General features: G+C 36.4%; 1 long non-coding RNA gene across 1 annotated transcript; it reads left to right on the top strand.

Moving 5' to 3' along the window:
* Positions 1-5,026: 5,026 nt before the first annotated feature.
* On the top strand, positions 5,027-14,472 carry LOC128315060 (uncharacterized). The gene is made up of 3 exons (XR_008297428.1): positions 5,027-5,521; positions 8,791-8,887; positions 14,132-14,472. It is a non-coding gene; the product is annotated as an uncharacterized LOC128315060 (long non-coding RNA).
* Positions 14,473-26,203: the final 11,731 nt, after the last annotated feature.

Below are 26,203 nucleotides of genomic sequence, written 5' to 3'. Positions count from 1 at the left end.
CTTTTTTCTTCTTCTTTGTTTCCTAAAGTCCACATATGGGTGAAGTCATATGGTATTTGTCTTTCTCTGATTGACTTATTTCACTTAGCACAATACGTTCTAGCTCCATCTATTACAATATAATAATTTGACACCCTATAAATCAGTCTCTATAGGATATTCTTACTGTGTAAGCCCTTAAGAAATTGATACTATCTAGAATCCTTAAATAAAATATATGCTCTGTTGCTGCAAACTGGGGACCCAGTTTCTGGAACCATGGTGGCCTACCAAAGGTCTTTTTCAATACATATTATTATAGTTTAACCATATTTAATTTTGGATATTAACCACTTATCATATATATGTGTATATATATATATCATATACATATATATAGCATATATATATAGCATATATATATAAATGAAGATGCTAAAAGTTCATTTAAATTATTTCTTTATTTTTAGGTTAAACATAACTAAAGAATTTAATTGACACCTTAAATTTTCTGAAAGAACAGTTGATTTTACCCTCACATGGTATTAGAGACATTTTTTACAATGTCTACCAAGAGCATCATTTTACAATTTGCAGAAGTGGCCTGCATTAGTTTCATTTTCAATGCAAACAGAGTAAGTTTTCTTATTCCTAAAACTCTCTTCAACTTCGGCACACCAAACAACATATTAGTCTCACCTATGGGTAAGAAGACAGGATAAGCAGTGGAAAGTTCATTACACTGTTCATTTGGAAGTTCTTCAGGGTGAAGGGTACGTAAGGCTGCCTGAAGATGGTAAAACTTGGCATAAGGTTGAAAATGCACTTAACAAATGAGTTACAGAAATCCCTCTTCTGTCTCTTCAGAATTTTTATCAGATGTTGTCACTTCTCTGAGTCTTCTTTCCAAAATTTTTTTCAGGCTTTAGGCATGCCAATCGGCAATGCCTTTCATAAAGTTATTGTCCTAAGTAAATGTTTCATTTTGGGATAGTTACTTACCCTCTTTCTATACACTGCCCTCTGGTACTTCTTAGACCAATAAACAAGTGGTCTAGAATAAAACTGACATTCAGCCCCTTAGATTCCTAGCCAAATACATCTTAACATCTCCTCATCTTGAACAGAAGAAAAATAGCTTTAATAGCGTCTAAATCGCTTAAATAGCTTTTAAATAGCTTTTAACAATACCCAATGCCATCAGAGCAACAATTCTCCTACTGCCAAGCCGCCCAAGAAGGTAATGCATAAATGAGAACATAATATACTTGCCAAATGGAGTTAAAGTCTTGAGACTATTGAAATATTGGTATTTACAAGCAGCAGTTAATTTTTACATTTAGCTTTGCACCATTATTCCCGTAGTTTATGTAATCCAATCATCTAAGACTCAAGTTTCCTGAGATGGAAAATAAGAAGGCAGAACTGAAGTTCCTTTCATATTTGAAATGCTAGCAGTTAAAAATGATAAAGAAGGAACAGATGATACATCTAGGAGTAAATGAGACCAAAGAATTCAACAACTGAGAAAGATCACCAGCTACTAATCTGCTCCTCTCCCATCAGAAAATGCCGATTGATGCACTCCAATAGCTCATACCAAGCTCCTAGTCACCTCACATTCAATGAAAAGGTCCCAAAGAGAAACAAACCACCATGCTGCACAGGAAAATCTCACACATACTAATCCACCTCATTCATCGTAATCAGAAATATAATGGACAAAAAAAACCCTGGACATTTGAAGAAAATCATGTTAGTGAAAGACTAAGATGAACAAACACAATTCATGATACTGAAGGAAGCAATGCTAATTCAGGGAGATTTTTAACGAATTTTAGTTTAATGACCTTAAATTAGACATTATATTTACAAAAGCATAAAAAATTTTAAAGGGTATCATATAAAAGAAGCAATTCATTTAAACAAAGAATTATTTTCTCCCTCTCTTCCACCTCCTCTGCTTCCCCCAAAATAATTTTTTCCACCTAGTTTTGAATACTTGGTAAATATGTCTTAAATCCCTACTGGATATCAATCTCTAGGGATGTTTTCCTACACATCATTTTTTACCTCATCTTCAATCTCCAACACCAGCAAACAGCAAAAATTTAAGCTATAATGGAAAGTATTCAATTAATGATAATTAAATCACTTTTTAAAAATGTTTAGAACCAAAAAGGACACATTCAGATTAAGACCACCTAGTACCAGACAGAATAGATGAGGAGAAAAAAAAAACAAAACAAAAGCAAAGGGGCGCCTGGATGGCTCAGTCAGTTAAGCATCTGGACTCTTGATTTTGGCTGGCTCCTCAGTTCCAGCCCAGCATGGGGCTCTGCTCTGTGCTTTACAGAACCTGCTTGGGATTTTCTCTGTCCCTCTCACTGCCCCTCCCCTGCTCACATATTCATTCTCAAATGTCTCTCTCTCTGTCTCTCTTTCTCTCTCTCTCTCAAATACAGGTTGTTTTCTTGTTTTGTTTTGTTTTTTAAAACAGAGATATTGGGGCACCTGTGTGGCTCAGCTGGTTGAGTGTCCCACTTTGCCTCTGGTCAGGATCTCGCAATTTCATGAGTTCCAGGCCCAGAAACCGGCTCACTGCTGTCAGCCTATCAGTGCAGAGCCTGCTTAGGATCCTGTCCCTGCCACCTCCCCCCCGCCCTTCCCCCACTTGCGCTCTCCCAAGAATAAATAAATACATACAAAAACCAAAAATATGGCAGGAAATATTCTGGTAAAATTTCATAATTAAAAGTACAAAACTTTTTGGGCACCTGAGTGGCTCAGTAGGTTAAGGGTCCAACTACGGCTCAGGTCATGATCACGCGTTTTGTGAGTTCAAGCTCAGCCTGGGGCTCTGTGCTGAGGGTTTGGAGCCTGGAGCCTGCTTCAGATTCTGTGTCTCATCCTCTCTGTACCCCTCCCATGCTCATGCTCTGTCTCTCAGCAATAAATAAACGTTAAAAAAAATTTAAGTACAAAACTTTGTAAATAATTAACTGACCTTACCAGATATCCCACTAACAACACTCAAAATGATAAGTAAAATCAATTTTGTCACTAGAATTCTATACCAGGGAAATTATGAAGTATACATGAGAGGGCATTTTCAGGCATGCAAAATAATCCTAAAATTCCCAGTAATGATAAATTGCTCAAAGAGATGCTTCAGAATAAAGAACAAGAATTCAAGACTGGGCATGACATGAGACAGAAGAGTCAGCGGCAATATGACACTGAATAAATGTAGAAAGTTTCCTTCTTTGGAATTCTTTTTTCTTGTCAACAGATCCTGTTAGAACAATACTTAAAATATTATTTTGAAGAAAAAACTAATAGCACAGGAATTCATTTTCTTACATGTGTACCTAATTGTTCGTATTAGAGTGAATAATATTTATATAATCATACCATTATAAATGATGTATTGGAGTTTTCTGTTTTTACAATCTACCTATTGACAAAGGACAGGATAATTACATTACAGAACAGAATGCAATGTCTTCAACTCTGACCATGTGAAAGCAATAATGTAACAAAAACCAGAATGGGAAGCGGAAAAAGTGGAAAAAGAAATATGCTAATTTCCTTATATTTTAGAACAGAAGTCAATACAGACTGTCTAAATTTGATAATTCAAGAAACAGATTTATGAAAGATCATGTAAACAAGCACAAAACGCTAAAAGTAAAAATATAATTATCAAAAATCATGCAGTGAGGAGGAATACAAGACATAATATGAAGGTACCAAATATCTCATACTTAATGATGAGTCAATAGATATGATCAAAGTTAATCAATATAGGTACAGGTATAACATTAAATCAATTATAAGTCACTACTAGAAGAACCAAATTCAGAAATTCTTCATCTTTTTAAAATTTTTTTAACGTTTTCATTTTTATTTTTTAAAAAGAGAGAACATGCACCTGTGTCGGGGAGGGGCATAGAGAGACAGGGGACAGGATCAGAAGCAGGCTCTGGGCTGACAGCAGTGAGCTACAGAGAGTTCAAAGTGGGACTCGAATTCAGGAACCATGAGATCATGACCTGAGCAGAAGTCTGATGCTTAACAAACTGCTGAGCCCCCAGACACCCCTCAAATTCAGAAATTCTTAATGGTTGCCACTGAGCACCTGGGAAGAGGAATTATGAATGGGAGAGTAAGGAGTGAGACTGTTATTATTTATACACTTTTATACCATTTGATATTTCTTTAACACACGTTATTCCATATTTTTAAATGAATACCTATGATAGGGGAATAAATTTAAAATGATAAATATTAATAGCTTATATTGGTGAATTACTTTATAAAAATATACTTACACAAATTGTCTTATTTATGCTTAGCAATTCTTAAGAAAGTAAGATTTTGATCACCAATTCCCTGTGGGTCGTTTGTGGGGGGGGGGGCGGGTCCCACAACACCAAGCAACTGTCTAACATTAGCTGGTTGTGCTACAATTCAACTCAATTCTGACACTATCTACAAACAGATAACATCAGATCCCTCAGGTTGAGGGCTCTAACCTACAAGACTTCCTCCCCCGCCAACCCAACTTTAACAGCCAATTACAAATCCAAATTATCACTTCTGCTTCTGTCCAACCAGCTATAGACTAGAGGCTCCAATCCTTCTTGGGTTTGGTTAATTTGCTAGAGTGGCACACAGAAATCAGGAAACCAGTTTATTCACCAGATCATCAGTTTACTACAAAGAATACCAAAGGGTATGAATCAACAGCTAGATGAAGAGATACACAGGGTGAGGTCCAAAACAAGGAAGCTTCGGTCCTCATCGAGTTTGGGGACCAGAATGTTGTTACCTGTGCTCTGGTTCACTAATCTGGAAGCTCTGCCCTTTTGGGTTTTCATAAAGGCTTCATTACATAAGCATGATTAAATCATGACCTTTGGTGGTTGGTTCCACCTCCAGTCCCTTCCCTGAAATCAGGAAATGGGAGTGGAAGTTCGAACTTCCTTTCATTTGGTTCCCTTGGCAACCAGCTCCCACCCTTAGGTGCTTTCCTAGTCACTAATTAACATAAGAAAAGACATCTTTATTGCTCTCCCCGGGAAATTCCAAGGGTTTTAGAAGCTCTGTGCCAGAAACAGGGACAAAGACACACAGTGACAAACAGAAAGATTCTACTATTCTTGTGTACAACTGAAGAAGAAAAAAAACAGTTAAAAAATGTTAGTGAAAACATGAAGAAATTAGAACACTTGTGCACTACTGATGGGAACGTAAAATGATGCAGCTTCTGTAAGAGAATCTGGGTCTATATCCAAAGGAGCTGAAATCAGAATCTCAAAGAGATAACTGCACTCTCCTATTCACTGCATCTTCATTCACAACAGTCAAGGCATGGAAACATCCCAAGTGTCCATCAACAGATGAATGGATAAGGAAAATGTAAGATATATGTACAATGGAATATCATTCACCCTTAAGAGAGAAGGAAAGCCTGCTATACACAACAACATGGATGAATCTGCTGAAGGGAATCTGTAAGGACATTATGCGAAGTGAAGTAAGTCAAATACAGAAGAACAAATACTGCATGATTCCACTTATATGAGGATTCAAAAATAGTCAAGTTCATAGAAACAGAGTAGGATGGTGGTTACCAAGAGCTGAGGGGAGGGGGAAACAGGGAATTTGTTGCTGTTCAAAGGATATAAAGTTTCAGTTACGTAAGATGAATAAATTGTAGAGATCTGCTGTACAACACTGTGCCTACTGTTAACATCACTATATCTTCCACTTAAAAATTTGTTAAGAGGGTAAATCTTATCTTGTGTTCTTAACAACAGTTTAAAGAAAATGAAAGAATTAAGGACATATGGAAACAAAAAAGATTCGAAGGGGGGGGAAATAGGCAGCTAATTGACAATGCAGAGGCACAAACTCAGGTCCCCTGTTGTCAGTTTCTGTTGTTTGCAATTTTTCTGGAAAAAAAAGCACCCTTTAAAGTTTTATTGTGTTTGTTGTTTTGTTTCAAGTTCATAACATAATTTGTAATAACTCTATCTTAAGTGATTCTCCGAGAACCAGTTTTAGAGACAAGATTCGAGTAGAAGCAGTTTCTTAGGGAAAAGATTACAGAAAACAGCAATACTGAACCGCAGTGCTGAGAAAGGGAAAAGAAGGAAATAAAAGGTATGCTATCAAGCAAGTTACAATTGCAGAAACCTGGAGTGGACTTTTGGGGGCACCCAGGATAGAGCAGGAAATACACACCTCAGAGTTACTCCACCAACTGGTAAAGAAGCTTGACTATTTCTCTACTAAATGCTCTTGATGAGGGGACATTAGGTTGGGGATGTTTATTACTTGGCTTTTCCCGCCAGCCTTGCAAATAGGACAGGCTTCAGTGGCTCCAAATGGAAGCTGGGCCTGAAGTACAGATGTGGTATTGCGAAGGACATACGGGCAGATATCTGCTACAAACTCCCAACTGAACTGTAACATTCCTTGTCAGCAGAATCCAGATCTCGCTCTTTATCTCTACCACCGAGCACGGGACCAATAGTGAATAAACACGGCATAATTCACTGGATTAAGAAAACCCAAGCATTCTGAACTCATCACTGGCTTGACGGACTTCTTTTACCAAAAGTAGAAAAGCTTTCTATATAGCCTGTCACCAATGCAAAGATTTTCCTTATGGCATGGATTCCTAGACGCTGTTTTATAACAAGCACTGGTCTAGAAATAAGTTTTTACCAATCTGTGCTAAAATAAGAAAAAAAAATAGTAATTTCAAAATTTTGTGAAAATTATACACGTTGGATTAAAGAATGTGATGAGAATTTAACTCCATCCTGTATTTTTGGTATTTTCTTATGAAATTACAGTCAGAGTAAATGATATTCTCTTTTTCCCTTTCAATGCCTATATGCTCCTCTTATTTTCCTTTAATATCCCGGGGCAAAATTTTTCTAAGTGTGATCACACATTGTGTAAATCAATTTTTAATTAAAATCACACTACTTTATAATATAAAAAAATCTAGAAACCACTGATATATAGACTATTCCTTAATAAGATTTTGTGAACTCATGTTACCTTATGAGTTCTTTTCCAAGACTAAAATAGCTTTAAAATCATTGATGTGATTTCTTAAGGTAAATATGGTTATCAGCACCTTTAAAAATAATATAAAATTTGTTTACTCATAAAGGAACAAAAAAATTGAACATTTGCTTAGCTATTTTAAAATTACATAACTAAAACTTATAAGTTTATTTATTTTGAAAAAGAGAGGGAGAGAGAGAGAGAGAGAGTCATGAGCAGGGGATGGACAGAGAGAGGGAGAGAGAGAGAGTCCTAAGCAGGTGCCACAATGTCAGCACAAGCCCAACTCAGGGCTTGGACTCAGGAACCATGAGATCATGACTGAGCAGAAATGAGAGTTGGATGCTTAACCGACTGGGCCACCTAGGCATCCCGTGGGTAAAAATTTATGTTGAGTTTAATTTTGTGATTATCTTTACTTCTATAGTATGTAAATAAAGTGTTTCATTTTAAACATGATACATAGGAATTTGTTAAAATGATTTACAAAGTAAGATATGTACATTTATTTGAAGAAAAATAATTATAGTCTTATTTAAAATCCTGGTATATGCAAGATTAAAATGGTCATATTTTCTAAGTATAAGAAGATATTCAATGACTGTGAATATGTTTCTGAGATCATATCCTCCTCAACTCTTTTTTTTTTTTTGAACATTTATTTATTTTTGAGACAGAGAGAGACAAGAGCATGAACGGGGGAGGGTCAGAGAGAGAAGGAGACACAGAATCTGAAACGGGCTCCAGGCGCTGAGCTGTCAGCACAGAGCCCGACGCGGGGCTTGAACTCACAGACCGCGAGATCATGACCTGAGCTGAAGTCAGCCGCTTAACCAACTGAGCCACCCAGATGCCCCCCTCCTTAACTCTTTAAAACAAGAACTCTTTGTAGGCAAAAATGTGGTTTTGTCCAATTTCATTGATCTTCCTATATATAAAGTTGAATTCCTGTCCAGTTCCTTTTTACGTATGGAATGTTGCGTATGATGTAAATAATATAGTTGAAAGACTTGAAAAATGGCTAGCAACAATCCACAATATTTGGGAATCTGGCAGAGCTCTCCCAAAGTGATGGAGCCAGAGCCATCTGGAGACATAGGTAGATCACACTGTGAGGCTTTAGCCAAACACATGCAGGCAGAAACAGGTTAAAGTGAACACACATACACAAACTTTGAAGGAATAAGAAAGTTGAGGCGCCTGGGTGCTCAGTTGGTTGAGCGTCTGACTTTGGCTCAGGTCATGATCTCATGGTTCATGGGTTCAAGCCTCATGTCAGGCTCTGTGCTGACAGCTTAGAGTCTGGAGCCTGGTTTGGATTCTGTGTCTCCTTCTCTCTCTGCCCCTCCCCTGCTTGTGCACGCACTCTCTCCCTCTCTCTCTCATAAATGAATAAACATAAAAAACAAATCACTGCAGAGCAATTTATAGCCTGGGACTAGGTCTTACTGCTGTTCCAACAGCTGCTCCAACTTTGTGTTTTTAAAGGGACATACTCAAAATCTCCTTTCCATTCATAGGTAATATTCTTGATTCACAACTTAGCACGTTCCAGGTTTTCTTGTTTTTTAGCAGCTCTGTTTCGGAACTTACTTTATTCAATTTCTTCTATGTCTCTATAAGTTAAGTCTTCATGAAGCAGTGAGCCAAGACCCTTCCTTTCTCAGGAAGAGTATTAAGAGCGTATCATCACATGGCATCACCTCTATTTATATTTCTCAGATACGTGGCACTCCTTTTCCTCATAATCAGCTGAATATGTCAGAGGCTGAGAAAAATGTCACTAAATCTTGTTTCTAAGCCACTTCCACATAATATTGTAAGTATTATGAATCCATTTATGGCCCTGCTTTTATGGTGGGGGGGGGGGAGGTGCATAGAAATCACTATTACTATTAATCCCATACTAACTGGCAAAGTCACCTAAAAGGTTTCATTATATTCCTAACATATAACTTACTACCAAAGATTAAGAATTTAGAGCCCATTTAGTTTTGAAATAATGGATTTTAAACCACAAAAGGTACTTGAATAAATAGATATTTCTTATGAATATTCTAATAAGAAATTATGCTAATGGCAATTGCTAAAGCTAAAAATGGTTGAGAAGGAGACTAATTACTTATAATATGCCATGAGCAATGTGGGACAAAAATAGATGATTCTTCAATCTTTAATGTTCAGATATTTCATTGATATATTCTTGATGACAAAGGAAACAAAGATTAACCTATAGGTTTAGAAAAATATTTCAAGAAGTAACAAAAATGTTTCACTATATGCATAAATGTTATGGTTTTCTTTAACAAGTTTTATAAAACCAATAGATGCTTTCATGAAAAATAATGACTTGGTTTTAAGTCACTAACCTTAAGAAACAGAGGATATCAAGATTTATTATAAAAGTAATATGTATGATATTGTTCCAAAGATAAAGCAATAGAACAAAAAAGAGGGCCCCAAAATACACTCACACACGTACAGGTTCTTGATGGCAAAGGTAATATTTTTAATTGAAAAAGCAATGGCAAAAAATTTCCTTTTCAAAATATGGTATTTGGACAATTGTATATCCACATGTAAAAGAATAAATAAAATTGATCCTTCTTTCAGACATGCTAAAAAGTTAATTCCAGACGGACTGTCATTCTAAATGTAATATATAAACATTAGGGGTGCCTGGGTGGCTCAGTTGGTTGAATGTCCGGCTTCGGCTCAGGTCATGGCTCGCCATTCATGGGTTCGAGCTCCACATCGGGCTCTGTGCTAACCAATAGCTCGGAGCCTGGAGGCTGCTTCAGATTCATTCGCATTCTCTCATTCTCTCCTCTCCCTTTCTCTCTCTCTCCCTCTCTCCCCCTCCCCTGCTCATGCTCTGCCTCTGTCTCTCAAAAATAAATAAATGTTAAACATTAAATGAGGCACCTGGGTGACTCAGCCAATTAAGCGTCCAACTTCGGCTCAGGTCAAGATCTCACATTTTGTGGGTTCAAGCTCCCCGTTGGGCTCTGTGCTCAGATTCTGTGTCTCCCTCTCTCTCTGCTTCCTCTCTTTCTCTCTCTCTCAAAAATAAATAAACATTAAAAAAATTTTTTAAGGAAAGAAAATATTGGCAATGGGATAACACTGTCCGAATTTCTGTTTATCTAAAAACACCATGAAGAAAGAGAAAATGCAAAACACAGAGTGGCAGAAAATATTAACAACAGATATAAATAGCAAAGTGCTTGTATATAATATATATATTAGAAAAAATGTATAATCCAATTAGGCAAAAAATCCAATAAAATGAGTAAAAGACTTGAACAGGCATTTCACAAAAGAAGATACTCAAATGGCCAATAATATAAAAATGTGATGTCCATCAAGGATATGCAAATTAAAATCACAGCTATGGACCATTATATATATACCAAAATGATTAAAATTTAAAACTCTCAAAATACTCAAGTGTTGGAACAGCTGAAATCAGCATTGTGATACAATGGAAAAGTGAGGAGAGAAGGAGGAAGGTGAATTCTCGAAAGCACTATATAGAATTTTTTGGTAATATTGATTCTTATTTAACAAATATAAATCCTAGGGACCAAAGATTCTAATCCAAATTAAATATCCCAAATTGTATGCATGTGTTGCCAGTCACACACACACACACACACAAGAAATGTTCATAGCATCATTATTTGTAATAGTCAAAAACCAGAAACAACCCACATATACTTCATTTGAAAAATAAATGAATAAATAAATTATAGCATTTCCATACAATGAAATACAATAAGAGTAAAATATGACATGGATGCACTTAATGATAAAGTTAATTTTTTTAAGCTCAAGCCTTTGACTTTTGCCTCCAGTGAAACTATAGCAACAGGAATGGTATTTACCCTTCCACCTGAAGCAAAACAAATAAATAAAATTTAATTAAATATGTGAAACAATTTTCAAAGCACTACACTCAAGAACAGTAATCTCTGAAAGACAGAAAACAAATAAAGTGGGCCTTGCAATTGCCCCCAGCTTACTGACTAAAACAGGCTTCCAAGAAAAGGAAAACACTGCAGATGCCCTGAGCTGAAGAGACAAAGCTGAGAGTATGAAGGGATGCAAGAGGGCTAGAATGTGCATCCAGAACACTAGAGAGGAGAGAAGGTAGAAAAACAAAAACACAGAGATCTGCAGCATAGCGCCCACTAGAGTATGCCACAGAGTATGGACTGATGCAAGTTTGTGAAAAAACTACCCAAGGCCAGGAAAAGAACCACCTCTAAAGATTAGAGTTCACAGTACCCAGAGGTCACAAAGGGCCAGGAACAGTGCCTGATCTAAGCAGTCAGAATGGAAAATCTCATAATTCATTAATTACCGTAGAGTTTTCAAAAAGGTCTTGCCTAATTAGTGGAGAATAATTATCCCTATGGTAAATACTATTTTTATCCTCCCTAAGAAGTCTTAGAAGTAAAATCCAAGAGGATCAAACTGTTTCCAAGTCACTTTAACTACGTCCCAGAACAAATCTCAAGAAAATTTATAAAACTATGATAACAGTAGTAAGCCATGTAAAAAATGCAAAAAGTCTGGCATTCAATCAGAGATTATCAGCCACACAAAGAAGCAGTAATGCAACTCATTATGGAGAGAAAAAGTACTCAACGGAAACCATTCAGGACTGATCCAGATGTTAGAATTAGCAGACAAGGACATGAGAATAGTCATTGTATTCTATAGGTTCAAACAGGTAAGCAAAGACATGGAAGATATAGAACAGACACAAATTGAACTTCATTATATGAAAGCTACAATGTCTGAGATGAAAAATACAATGGCCAGGATAGAATTAAGAATAGATTAGATGGGAGAAGAAAGTATTAGTGAACTTGAGGACACAGCAACAGAAACTATCCAAAATGAAACAGAGAAAAATGAATGATAAAAGAAAGAAGGAAAGGGGGTGGGGAATGAGCAAAATGGGTGAAGGGAAGTGGGAGATACAGGTGTCCAGTTAAGGAATGAATAAGTCACAGGGATAAAAGGCACAGCATAGGGAGTAGAGTCCATAGTGTTGTAATAGCATTGTATGGTAACAGATGGTAGCTACAGCTGTCATGTGAGCAACATAATGTACAGACTTGTCATATCACTATGCTGTACACCTGAAACTAATGTAACATTGTGTGTCAACTATAATTCAATTAAAAAAAGAAAGAAAGGGGCGCCTGGGTGGCTCAGTCGCTTAAGCGGCCGGCTTCAGCTCAGGTCATGATCTCGCGGTCCATGAGTTCGAGCCCTGCGTCGGGCTCTGTGCGGACAGCTCGGAGGCTGGAGCCTGTTTCGGATTTGGTGTCTCCCTCTCTCTGACCCTCCCCCATTCATGCTCTGTCTCTCTCTGTGTCAAAAATAAATAAATGTTAATAATAATAATAATAATAAAATTAAAAAAGAAAAAATTCACCATTGGCCTGTGGGACAACTTCAAGCCTTATAAAAAAATGTGTAATTGGGAGTAGCCAAAAGAGGCAGATACAAAAAAATATATACATATAGAAATAAACACTAACATTTTTCCAAATTTGAAAAAAAATTATAAACCCACAGATGCCAGAAGCTCAATGGTTCTCTAGCATAAGAAATAGGCAGAAAACTACAATAAGGCATATCACACTGAAGTTGTTCAAAACCAGTGATAAAGAGAATATCCTAAAAACAGTCATAAAAATAAGACATGTATATACAGAAGAACAAAGATAAGAATGACTACATATTTGTCATAAAAAAATGCGAACAAAGATGGTGGAGCCTAATTCCTAAGGGGAAAAAAATGTTCAACTTAGAATTATATAACTGACAAAAATATCTTTCAGCAAAGGGCAAAATAAAGACATTCAGACTAACAAAGTCTGAAAGAATTAATCATGAGCAGATATACACTACAAGAAATGTCAAAGAAAGACCTTCCAACAGAGGGGAAGTAGTATAAGAGGAAAATATGGATCTACACAAAGGAATTATAAAAAAGGGAAACGGTAAGTAATGACGTGGGTAAGTGTATGGGCTTCTTTTCCTTTTTAAAATATAAAATATAAAGATGAGAGGTTTTTCTTACTATTTAAAGCTCTTTAAGAGACCACTGATACCCAAGAGAACTGAAAGCATATATCAACAAAACTTGCACATAGATGCTTCTATAATAACTAAAATAAGGAAACCCAGATTTCCATCAACTGGTGAATAAAAATCTATTTCCATACAATGAACTGTTTTCAGCCATAAAAAAATAAAAAAACTGATTCATACTATAACATGGATAAATCTTAAGAATATTATGCTAAATAAGGAGGACAAATACAGAAAGCCACGTATCATATGATCATAATGTAGGACATATCCAGAAAAGGCAAATCCATAGAGACAGTAAATAGTGCTTGCCAGGAGTCAGGATTTGGAGGAATAAAAAAGGACTGCTAATGGATACTGGGTCTCTTTTTAAGGTTCTGAATTAGATAATGTTTGCACAACTTTGTGACTATTCCAAAAATCATTGTATTGTACACTTTTGAAGGGTGAATTTTATGGTATGTAAACGAAGGTGGGTCAATAGTGCCCCCCGCCCAACACTTTTTTTAAGAACCAACCCCTAGTACCTGTGAATGTGACTTTATCTGGAAGTAGAGTCTTTGCAGATGTAATCAGTTAAGGATCTCAAGATAAGATTATTCTGGATCTACAGTGGGCCCTAAATCTAATGACTAGGGTCTTTACAAGAGAGAGGAGAAAGACATTTGAGACACTCAGACACACAGGAGAAGGCCATCTAAAAATGCAGGCAGAGGGGCGCCTGGGTGGCTCAGTCGGTTGGGCGGCCGACTTCGGCTCAGGTCATGATCTCGTGGTCCATGAGTTCGAGCCCCACGTCGGGCTCTGTGCTGACAGCTCGGAGCTCGGAGCCTGGAGCCTGTTTCAGATTCTGTGTCTCCCTCTCTCTGACCCTCCCCCGTTCATGCTCTGTCTCTCTCTGTCTCAAAAATAAATAAATGTTAAAAAAATTTTTTTTTTTTAAATGCAGGCAGAGACTGGACTTATGCCACCACAAGCCAAGGAATGCCAACGTATGTCAGCAGTCACTTGAAGCTACAAGTGTGAAACAGGTTCTCTGAAGAGTCTACGAAAGGAAACAACACTGTTTCCCGACAGTTTATTAGTTTCTGACTTTCAGCACTATGACAGAATACACTTCTATTGTTTTAAGCAACCCAGTTTGTGATAAAATGTTATAGCACTCCTAGAAAACTAAAGCATAAACTCTGTATCAATTTAAATTACTATGTTTGGAAACAAAGACAATTGTTTCCATAAAAATGACAACAAAGGACTGTTAGATAACATATATGAAAGTAAATGTATGAAAACAATAGCACAAAGTTTTATAGGATATAAAAACTAAGGTTTTTTAAAGTTTATTTTTATTTATTTTGGGAGCGAGAATGAGAGCAAGTGGAAAGAGGACAACAGAATCCCAAGAATCCCAAGCAGGCTCCGTGACCTCAGCACAGAGTCCAACATGGGGCTCAAACTCACGAACGTGAGATCATGACCTGAACCAAAGTCAAGAGTGGACGCTAAACTGACTGAGCCACCCAGGTGCCCCAAAAGAAGTAGAGAATTGCAAGGTTCTTGTATTGGCTTGGATCGTGCTCCCAAAATTTCATGTCCTTCCTGGAACCTCGGAATATGACCTTATTTGGAAATAAGTCTATTACAGATTTAATCAGTCAATATAAAATGAGGTTATACTGGAGTAGCATAGGCCCTTAACCCAGTAGGACTGCTGTGCTTGTAAGAAGAGAGGAGACACAGAGACAGCCACACAGGAAAAATGCCATGTGACAACACAGGCAGAAACTGTAATGATGCAGTAAGCAACACCAAGGATTGCCAGTCACCAGCAGAAAAATGCTAAGAAGAGTCAGGGAAGATTTCTGACCAGACCATTATGGGGAACATGGCCCTACTGACACCTTGGCTTGGACTCCTGGCCTCCAGAAGTGTGAGAAAAGAAACTTCTATTGTTTTAAGTCACACAGTTTGTGGTATTCTATTATAACACCCCTAGGAAACTAAATACAGTTCTCACACTAGATGTGAAATCCTATATCATGAGGGAGACTGTGTTAAGTTAAAGATGCACATTGTAAATCCTTAAGGCATCACTAAAAAAGCACTCAACAAAATCCAATACCCATTTTTGTTAAAAACCCTCATAAAACTAGGAATGGAATGAAACTTCCTCAATCTAATAAAGGGCATCCATGATAAACCTATTGCTAACAACACATTTAAGGGTAAAAGACGGAAAACTTTCCCCCTATGAGTAGAGTGGGAACAAGATAAAGTTATCTGCTATCAGGGCACCTGGGTGGCTCAGTTGGTTAAACATCTGACTCTTGATTTCGGCTCAGGTCATGGTCTCATGGTTCGTGAGTTCAAGCCTCTGCGTGGACAGTGTGGAGCCGGCTTAGGATTCTCTCTCTCTCTCTTCCCCACTCACTCACACTCTTCCTCTCTCTTTCGCTCTCTCTCAAAATAAATAACTTAAAAACTTAAAAAAAAAGATTTAAAAAAATTATATCTGCTATCACCACTTCTCATCAACAGCATACTACGGGAGCCAGCCAGGGAAATAGGTCACAAAATAGAAATAAGAGACCCTACTTATATAATAAAGAATTAAAAATGTCTTTATTCACAGACAACATGATCATGTGTGTGTGGAAAAATGATAAAAGCCACCGCCCCAAAAAAAAGATACTTAAGCTAATAACTAAGTTAGCAATATTTGTTGAGCAAGGTTCATTGAGCTTCCTGCTTCCAGATATAGGATCAATATACAACAATTATCTGCATTTCTATATAATAATGATGAACAACTGATATTGAAGTTAAAATAAAATAATACCAGTTAAAATAGCACCAAAAGCATGAAATACTTAGGGATAAATTGAACAAAATATGTTAAAGAGCTGTATACTGAAAACTACAAAGTATTGCTGAGAGAAGATAAAAATGTAAGTAAATAGAGAAATAACACCTGCTATGGGGTATATCAAACTCCACCAATATATTAATATTAGTACTAATTAATACTACTATTAATTCCACTAATAAACTCAATATTAAAGTCAGTCCCTCCCAAATTGACTACAGATTATAATTATAAAATAAGGAAGTGCTATATTGGCATCAAGATAGGTGTGTCAATGTACAATGAGCAAACCTTTTAGAATCTCTAAAAGCTAGAAGGAGAATTTTATTTGAGCCCCAGTTAGGACAGCTGCTGGGGAAACATACTCTTGACAGGGATGCAAGTACTCTAGAGAATGAATAGTTTTTATAGGGCTGTATACTTTCTACATCTTGTAAAACTCCAAAGTTTATAGATTAGCATATAGGCAGGAATCACAAATTTTATCACAGAGGAATTCAGGGAGGAACTCTGATCCATATCTCAAGGACAAGACGGTTTTCCTTTAGGCTATTCATTCACAAAGCAGATATACAGTGTCCCTGTGGTGGGCCATAAATCAGGCTTTTGCTTTGAACAAATTTATACACAGTCGTGTTGACTTAGAAATCAAAAATGGTTTTCCTTATATATCAGGCCTTTAAAAAGTTTTTCTCTCATCAGGTGTCTGGCGTCCAAAAAATCAAGGAAACAAAATACAGATATGGACAGCTGATTTCTGACAAAAAGAAAGGCACTTCAGTGGAAAAAGAACATTTTTTTCAACAAAAGGTGCTGGAATAATTGACATGCATAAGCAAAAAAAATTAACTTTGAGCCATATTTATATGATAAAAAAATTAACTCAAAGGTGACCATAGTTTTAAATAAAAAATAAAACAGGGGCACCTGGGTGGCTCAGTCAGTTGGGTGTCCAACTTCGACTCAGGTCACGATCTCACGGTCCGTGAGTTCCAGCCCCGTGTCGGGCTCTGTGCTGACAGCTCAGAGCCTGGAGCCTGTTTCAGATTCTGTGTCTCCCTCTGTCTCTGCCCTTCCCCCGTTCACACTCTGTCTCTCTGTGTCTCTCAAAAATGAATAAACGTTAAAAAAAAATTTAACAAAATAAATAAAGCTTCTAAAAGAAAAAAGAAAATTCTTGTGAATTTGAGTTGGACACTGTAAGCACAATCCATAAAAGAAAATAATTGATAAATAGTACTACACCACTTTTAAGAGACTGAAATGACAAACCAAGGAGAGGAAAACAAAAATCTTAAAAGCATATATCTTTTAAAAAATGACTGAATCCTTGAGCATACAAAGAACTTCAGAGTATATAAAAAACTTTTAAGACATCAATCCTAAAACAAGACAACCCATTTTTTTAGAAGATAAAAAAATGTGGACACTTCACCAAAGAATATATACTGATGACCAATAAGCACACGAAAAGATGCTTAAATATCATTAGTGATTAGAGAAATGAAAATTAGAACCCTAGTGAGATGTCATCACCTACTTATTATACATAATCAGTAGGTAATGAAATATATATAAATATACATAAATATAAATATAAATAATATAAATATAAATATATATGTGTGTGTATGTACATATATATGTGTGTATATATATATACATATATATGTATATATGTGTGTATGTACATATATATGTGTGTATATATATACATATATATGTATATATATGTGTGTATATATATACATATATATGTATATATATGTATATACATATATATGTATATATGTATGTATATATATGTATATATATGTATGTATATATATGTATATATATGTATGTATATATATGTATATATATGTATATATACGTATGTATATATATATGTATATATGTGTGTGTGTGTGTGTGTGTGTGTATATATATATATATAAACATACGGGTGCCCAGGTGGCTCAGACAATTAACCAACTCTTGGTTTCGACTCAGGTCACAATCCCAGGTCATGGGATTGAGCTCCGTGTCAGGCTCTGTGCTGAGCATAGAGACTGCTTCAGATTCATTTTCTCTCTCTCTCTTTCTCTCTCTTTCCCCGCCTCTCCCTCTGCTTCTCTTCCCCACTTGCATGCACTCTCTCTCTAAAAAAAAAAAAAAAAAAAAAAAAAAAAAGTTAAATATGTAACTACTTCATGACCCATCCTTTCCCAGGTATTTCTTTACTCAAGAGAAATTAAATCAGATGTCTATATAAAGACGTATACATGAATGTCCACAGAAGCTTTATTGGTAAAAAAGAAAAAAAAAGAAAAAAAATCTGCAACTGGAAACAACCCAAATATCCACAAACAGGTGACTGAATAAACTGGTATACCCATACAGTGGAATGGCACTCAGTAATAAAAAGTGATCAATACATACTACAACACAGATGAGTCTCAAATAATTATGATGTTCAAAAAGGCAAAAAAGTCTCTTATTCAATGGATGTGATCTTCCAGAAATGCAAACTACACTTTAATGACAGAAAGTAGATCAGTGGTTACCTAGTCAAGGAGGGAAGAAGAGGAAGGAATTACAAAGAAGCATGAGAAAACTTTCGGTGATCAGTATGTCTACCACCTTATTGAGGTGACGTTTTCATGGGTGCCTATAGAAGTCAAAACATATTAAACTATATGATTTAAACAGGGAGAGTTTGGTGTATGTCTATTCTACCTCAGTTTTAAAAAGTCTTTGTACCTTTCTAAGTTATCGCTATGTGACAGCTGTGTATATAGTCTCCAGGGCTGGCTTGTTGGCCAGGACCACATCTGACGCTATTCAGCTGCAGAAGATGTTCTTATTTGCAGCTGCATTCTGCTTCAATCAGGAAGGAGTAGCTTCCTCTCCAGTCAGAACCACCCAGGAAAAACCAACCTGACACCCTGATCTTGGACTTCCAGCCTCCAGAACTGTGAGAAAATAAATTTCTGTTAAGCCCTCCATTCTGTGGTATTTTGTTATGCACCTCTAGCAAAATATGTAAGTATTGTCCTGAATGAACTACATAGAAAAAGTTTAGTGGATTTTATTATGCAATGTTTTAAAACACTTTTATGTTAAAAAAATAAATAAATAATAAAAGCAGAAGTTTAAAAAAAAAACACTGATCAAATTAGGCTCCTATCAATATGTAACTGAAATATCTGGATTGGGAATGTTATTATCAGGCCCCTTGCTCTCTATTCTCAACATTTATACATGCTATCTACTCTTGTCTCTTAGTGGGAATAAATTACTCAATCTGAGAGAAAGTCCAGGCAATAGAATGGACATCACATCCAGCAACCAAGACTCCCCATTTCCTCACCTTCATTTATTTAGTGACGATGGACAGTCCTTAACCTCTCAGAGTCTTGGCCACATACTAAAAATATCAGGACACGAATTCCTGTCAGGACTACTGCTAAAGCAAATGATTTGTTGGGAACACTTTCAGTCTGAATAGCCACACCACTATGTATGTTACCAAAATTTAAAATCAGACTTTTTAATAACTCAAGATCATATAAATGATTTTTATAATGACTTATAATAAACATTATGTAAAGATCTGTAAGAAATACTTTCTATTTAAGAAATATCTTTCTTTGAAAGACTACAGTTTCTGTTAATGTTTGCTTTTATGCATCTTTCAATAAAGTTATATGGAGAATATATGCATTTTTAAAATAGTGATTTAGAAATTCTCCTTAGTAACATTTCTAAAAACCACCATTCTCCATTCTAACCACAAAATACACACACAGTTAGCAAACACTGTCAGTGGATATTCAAAGATTTTATAGCATTTGGGGGCAGTAAAGGACTTTTGAGAGCATGCTGTTTTAACCTCAAAATAGAAAAAATAAATAAATAAATTCCGGGGGGTGGGGGGCGGCAAATGACAAATCAGAGATATTCTGCTATACAAAAGAACTTAGTGTGATGTTCTAATCTACAGAGAATTCATAGAGCAGTGAAAAACCATATTTGTCATGAGAAAATGTTCAGATAAAGATGTTCAATTCTCACTGCCTCTAAAATAAAGAATTGTCTTACAGAAATTATCAAAATAGACTTTTTCCTTTGGTCATATTTTTTCCATTCAATAGAATTCACATTTGAAACATAACATTTGGTGTTGTACCTGACCAAACATAGGTGTTTTTCTAAAGGCATCATTTTCACTTTTGTCATTGTGAACAGTGTAAGTCCCATCCATTGTCATGTATGAGAACAGAAAGATAGCACCCATATCGATCCTATACAGGCAGATAATCTTTTAAACTAATAATCTCCATTTTTATCCAGTACTATGTCATGTGTTTCCTGGAAGCTGTTAGTAATTACAGTATTTTATTCTGTCGCATGGGAAAAGCATGGAGTACAAACACTAAATGTATTAATGTGCAGTAAAATACGAGGATTGATAGCTAGTTCATTTTTCCAAGAATACACTTATATTTCTGATTAATGACTCTAACCTGACTAGTACTTAATGCCTTGGTGGGATGAACAGAGATGCAGTAATCATGAAAAACCATTCATTTCTCGGTTACTTCCAAGAAAAAGAAAAATTAAGTTCCGTGAATCACTGCTTCTCATAAATTTAGGTGGGGAAAAAAAAAAAACTCTAGCTCAAATGCAGTATATAATGCAAGATCAGTTTTCTTTTCCCATATAAATGTTACTTATTTCCTAACCCCTTAGAAATATTTGTGTCCATTAAATATTGGGTAATCCAGGAGACACTGTCTTTTCATTGCTCTATGCAAATGTAACTACATACCTCAAAGATCTTAATATATCACTTTCTGGAGGTTTGTCTGTTTCTTTCTGTGCTCAACGAGAGGAAAACCCCTGATAATTGGAGGGGAAATGGTCTCCTCTTGAGTACCTTGAAAATCATCTGGCTCCATCAGGCATGATGTGATTTGATTTGCCAGTGATTCACTATAAAATCTACTGCAGTGAAACAATGTTCACCAACAACTGTGTTGTATTCGTAGGCAAACATTCCACATGACAACCATAATCATCTAAGTCTACAGAAAGCCTAGATTTCAAAACCCAACTGAACTTAAAGAATATAATAATGTACACTGACATTTTCATAAAGAATAAATCTATTTTATATTACCATAGTTATATCAGTGTACAGAGGAATTTCTGAGGCCAGATGGGCAGTTTTTCTTAGTCTACTATTCTTTTAATATCCGATCCTACTCTGAAGTAATATATAAGCCAAACTTTAAATTTTTTCTCTTCCCTTAGTTTATTTTTCAGAATTTATATACCATGTTAAAATAAACAGATTTCTCTAATACAAGTTTTTCTATTATTCTATCCATTCAAAAATTCTGTAAGGTTTTAAAATGCATATGCTCTTATTTCTAAGAACTATGATTCCCTCTCAGGCTGGGTTTCCTCAGGCATTATTACAACTTTGCTTCTGTTGTGTCATACTTATAAGTACGTTAATCTCACTCCTGCTCCCATATACTTTACAAACAAACCATTATAAGTTTCCTTGGAATCTGTAAATGACTAGGTCCCTATTGAGAGATGAGAAAGAGTTGGCTTAGAGGGAGGAAGAAGTGACCCCACACAGATACACTGATTTGGAAAGAAAAAACCACCTGACATTTGGGGGAAGATAGGAACCTTTCAGGTAAAAAAACAAACCTACTTTATGTCTCAATTATTGGGATTGTGTATTAGTGGTAGCACAGTTCCCAGTAAAAGACCTCTCTCTATCCATTTAGACAAAGGTATATATTCTCACCTTGAGTAGAAATAACTTCCCTAAGAAGTTCAGATTCTAAAAAAAAAAAAAAATTAAAAAAAAAAGGGGGGCGCCTGGGTGGCTCAGTCGGTTAAGCGTCCGACTTCGGCTCAGGTCATGACTTCGCGGTCCGTGAGTTCGAGCCCCGCGTCGGGCTCTGTGCTGACAGCTCAGAGCCTGGAGCCTGTTTCAGATTCTGTGTCTCCCTCTCTCTCTGACCCTCCCCCATTCATGCTCTGTCTCTCTCTGTCTCAAAAATAAATAAACATTAAAAAAAATTTAAAAAAAATTCAGATTCTATGGAGGAAATCATACAGGAATGCTAGAGAAAAAGGGTAGGGGTGAAATTAAAAACAATGTATATATTAGTATTATCACTCATCTCTTAACCATGACTAGCGTATGCCACATTTAAGTGGAATAGAACTTCAGTAGGTGCCATTTCTAAGATGTTTTATTTAACTTTTTTAAGGTACATGCACTTGCCTTTGATAAAATGCAAATCATGTGACTGCAGGTTCAGTCATGCTCAAATAATTCTTTTGTTTAGTGTGTTCTCCAAATCTTTGACATATTGCCATCGGTGGATATCAGGATTGAACGCATTAAAACCTAAAAATGTTAGATTCTGGCACTCAGAGTAGGTAAAGGCAGGTAAAGGGAACCCTAAACTAAAAAGCAAAGGAAAATGATATTTAAAAGTCTATTATATTTCATGAATTATACAAATTGGCAACATTTATACATGAGTTCTAATCAGCTCTGCTGTAATCTGCCTCAATGACTCAGAAGGCCACTGATGTGTAGAAAGAAAAAATCACCAGCAATAACCAAACTACTGCAATTTCAAGCAAGTGTTTTTTCAATCTATGGTCTATGAACCACATGTATAAGAATCTGGAACTGCCCTGTTTTTGTTTTTGTTTTGTTTTTAAATGAAGAGTCTTAGGCTTCATTCCCAGAGATCTCAAGTTTACCTAGGAAGATGCTCAGGAATCCGCTATTTTTTTTAAATTTTTTTTTAACATTTATTTATTTTTGAGACAGAGAGAGAGCATGAACAGGGGAGGGTCAGAGAAAGAGGGAGACACAGAATCTGAAACAGCCTCCAGGCTCTGAGCTGTCAGCACAGAGCCCGACGCGGGGCTCGAACCCACGGACCGTGAGATCATGACCTGAGCCGAAGTCAGACGCTTAACCGACTGAGCCACCCAGGCGCCCCAGGAATCTGCTATTTTAACCAGCTCATCAGATGATTGTTAGGTACTTTAAAGTTTAAGGCTCTGTGCCCACCTAGTTGAAAGACCTCCCTATGAAAATATAGACAGCATCTTCTAGTTAAGACTATACAACTTCAGTGACACTTATTTTAAAAAACTATCTAAAACAACCTTCCAACTCTATGCCCACCCCTCTCTCTCTAACCTAGTATTCTGTTTTTCTTCCTCTACAGCAATTATTCTTATCAAGTCTTTTTTAACTAAAAGCTGAAGTTCATGCTGGCAGAGTCATGCCTGACTTAGTCACCTATATACCCAGTAACAAGTAGAGCAGGTACTCAAAAGTTAGTTGTTAACTGAAGAAATGAATACATCAACAAAAAGGACAACAGGATCCACTGAGCATAACTGATATGAGTCCCATAACATGCATTTTATTATGGAGTTAAACTAGATGTTTGTGTGTGTGTGTGTGTTTGTGTGTGTGTGTGTGTATGTGTGTGTGCGCGCACGCGTGCGCACCATGCACATGCACATCCAATTATAAATGACATCTTCACTTTGTGGATGAGAAAACTGAAATACAAAAACGTTGCGTGGTTAATTCTACTTCATTCTGTGAAGATGGCAGCCTTCCAAGGTGCCATTTCCACTGAGGATTTAGGATGCAATCAACTCCCTCATGACTCAAACCTCAGGAATAAGGATGGCTTTGGTGCCCCTTTCCCTTTCTGTTAAGAAACAGAAATAAAAAAGTTTGGTAATTTAGAAGAGAAACATAATCAGTAAACAACAGAGAAAGAAGGAACACACATTGGAATTCGTTCCCAAACACTTGCAGAACTTTTCACTAACTCATGGAACCATCCCGCAGAGTCCCAGCGCTGCTGCGAAATCCCATTACATTTCCTTCCTGTAGCACCAATAGGTCAATCATACACTTTCGGCCACATATTGTTCTTTACAGATGGTGTTCTCCATAAATAAACTATAAGCTGCTACAGGAGTGAAGCAGCATATTTTACTTATCAGAGTGTCACTTTTCCTGCCCCCCAGAGTTTAAGACCATGTTAGGTTAGTCATTAGCTTTCAAGAAATATTTATTGAACAAAAGAATTACAAACTGGACTATGCTGTGCTTAGATAGGCAAAAAGAAACACCAAGCAAATGGTCCAGAAAAGAGTTAGAAATGAGAAAGAACTACGGGCAGCCTGGGTGGCTAGGTCAGGTAAGTGTCCAACTTGGGCTCAGGTCATGATCTCATGGTTCGTGGGTTTGAGCCCCGCGTCAGGCTCTGTGCTGACAGCTCAGAGCCTGGAGCCTGCTTCAGATTCTGTGTCTCCTTCTCTCTCTGCCCCTCCCCAACTCATGTTCTGTTTCTCTCTCAAAAATAAAATAAAAATAATAAATAATAAAAATAAAATAAAATACAAATAAATAACAAGAACTATATTTCCTTCTGTTAAATTTTTCAACTGAATCAGGCTAATTAATTATAGACAGAAAAGACCATATCTGCTCAAAACTATGTTTTACTTTCTATTTTTTCTATATTAATGCTGTGTAAATAAAAGCTCTGCTTCTTGAAAGCAACAAATTTACAAGGACAACATGTAAAATGTCATATTCATAAACCTTGGTAATAATAGTAACTTATCCTCTCCACATTTCCTTAATTCACACTTGCACGATTTCCCTAGAATTTCTTTCCCCCAACCCCCAGGAGCTAATGCATTTTACTGTAAGGCATTGGGCCTTCATTTTTTGTAGGCATGAGCATTCCTAAGGATCCAGTGAAATTAGATTTCTCCATGATAAACTGCACCCCTACACACAACTGTTTATACAATCTATGATCATTTTCTGATCTCTTTGATCCTCGAATTAAGATTCCCAATCTGTCTTAGGAAAACTATTCAACTACAATTGCCAAATCAGGGTGGTTCATCATGTTCTATTGGAGGCCAAATGGGCCCTCTTTTGAAGTTTCTCTTTCCTCTGGTTCCCTGTCCCTACCTGCTTTAACATCGCTGCCAGGCTACCAGCTCAACGTTGACCGGAACCTCATTCATAGTATTTATCTGTATGTCTTGAAAATTCTCTTTTTCATCCATCATTGCCCATGATTCCACATGACTCAGATGCAGGACTTTTTTATTCACTATGACAAATTATTTGCCTTGGAAATTTCAATCTCTTAGTCACTTTCCCTTTTAAAACAAAGATTATGTGTCAGTGACTGGTGAATGGGCATAGGCCAACTACTCAAGCTCTCCTGGGTGTAAAATTCTAAAATATCCACGTAGCATAGTCAGAATGGGAATTCCCACTTCATCTGAAAACAGCCATCTCATTGGCCAACCAGAACATTCTGAAGGGCATACACGCTGAATGGCATGGGCATAAGGCGATAGTTGCCTAGCCACAGCAGAAAATATTAGAGAGGGAAGAACATATCAACAGCAGTTTCTCTTTGGTCCAGAAATTTATTTTCAAAATGACAGAGTTTGCTTTAAGTGACACCAAGAATAACATTCATGCCTTTAGATTTACTGGGTTTTTTTTTTCCCTGCCAGCAAAATGAATCATCAAAGAAAATTAATCGCTGCACCATCAATGTCTTATCCCATCTGTTTTATTGAACTTATTTTACTATTGGAAAGCCCGTATTTAAAAAAAACACATATTAAAACATAATAAATTCCTGGTGTTAAAATATTCCTGCCTTTGCTATGAAACAGTCTGTGATTACTGGAATGTAAATTTGCTTATTTTTCACAAACCTCTGTCTCTCAGATTAAAGGAAAATGACAACTTTGAGCTTCAAAAATATGATATTTTAACTTTCTTCTGTGTCAATCTTAACAATGAATAAACATGGGAACATTCACGAAGAGGAACAAATCTTAAACCAGTTATACAATGAAGAATAAATGTAACTGGTTCCAAGCATGAGAAAGTTGGCATCCATCCATCCCTTCATCCAACCTGCACAGAAAAATGCATGTCTTTTCTTGCTTCGGAACACTTAAGTTCTAGGTAGATTTAGTAATAAACTGGAAGAAAGCATTCAGAGGCACCTGGGTGGGTCAGTTGGTTAAGCATCTGACTCTTGATTTTGACTC

This window comes from Acinonyx jubatus, chromosome C2, assembly GCF_027475565.1.
Source record: "Acinonyx jubatus isolate Ajub_Pintada_27869175 chromosome C2, VMU_Ajub_asm_v1.0, whole genome shotgun sequence".
Classification (NCBI taxonomy): Eukaryota; Metazoa; Chordata; class Mammalia; order Carnivora; family Felidae; genus Acinonyx; species Acinonyx jubatus.
Note: the sequence above shows the minus strand (reverse complement) of the source record. Positions and strands in the feature narration are given on the sequence as shown.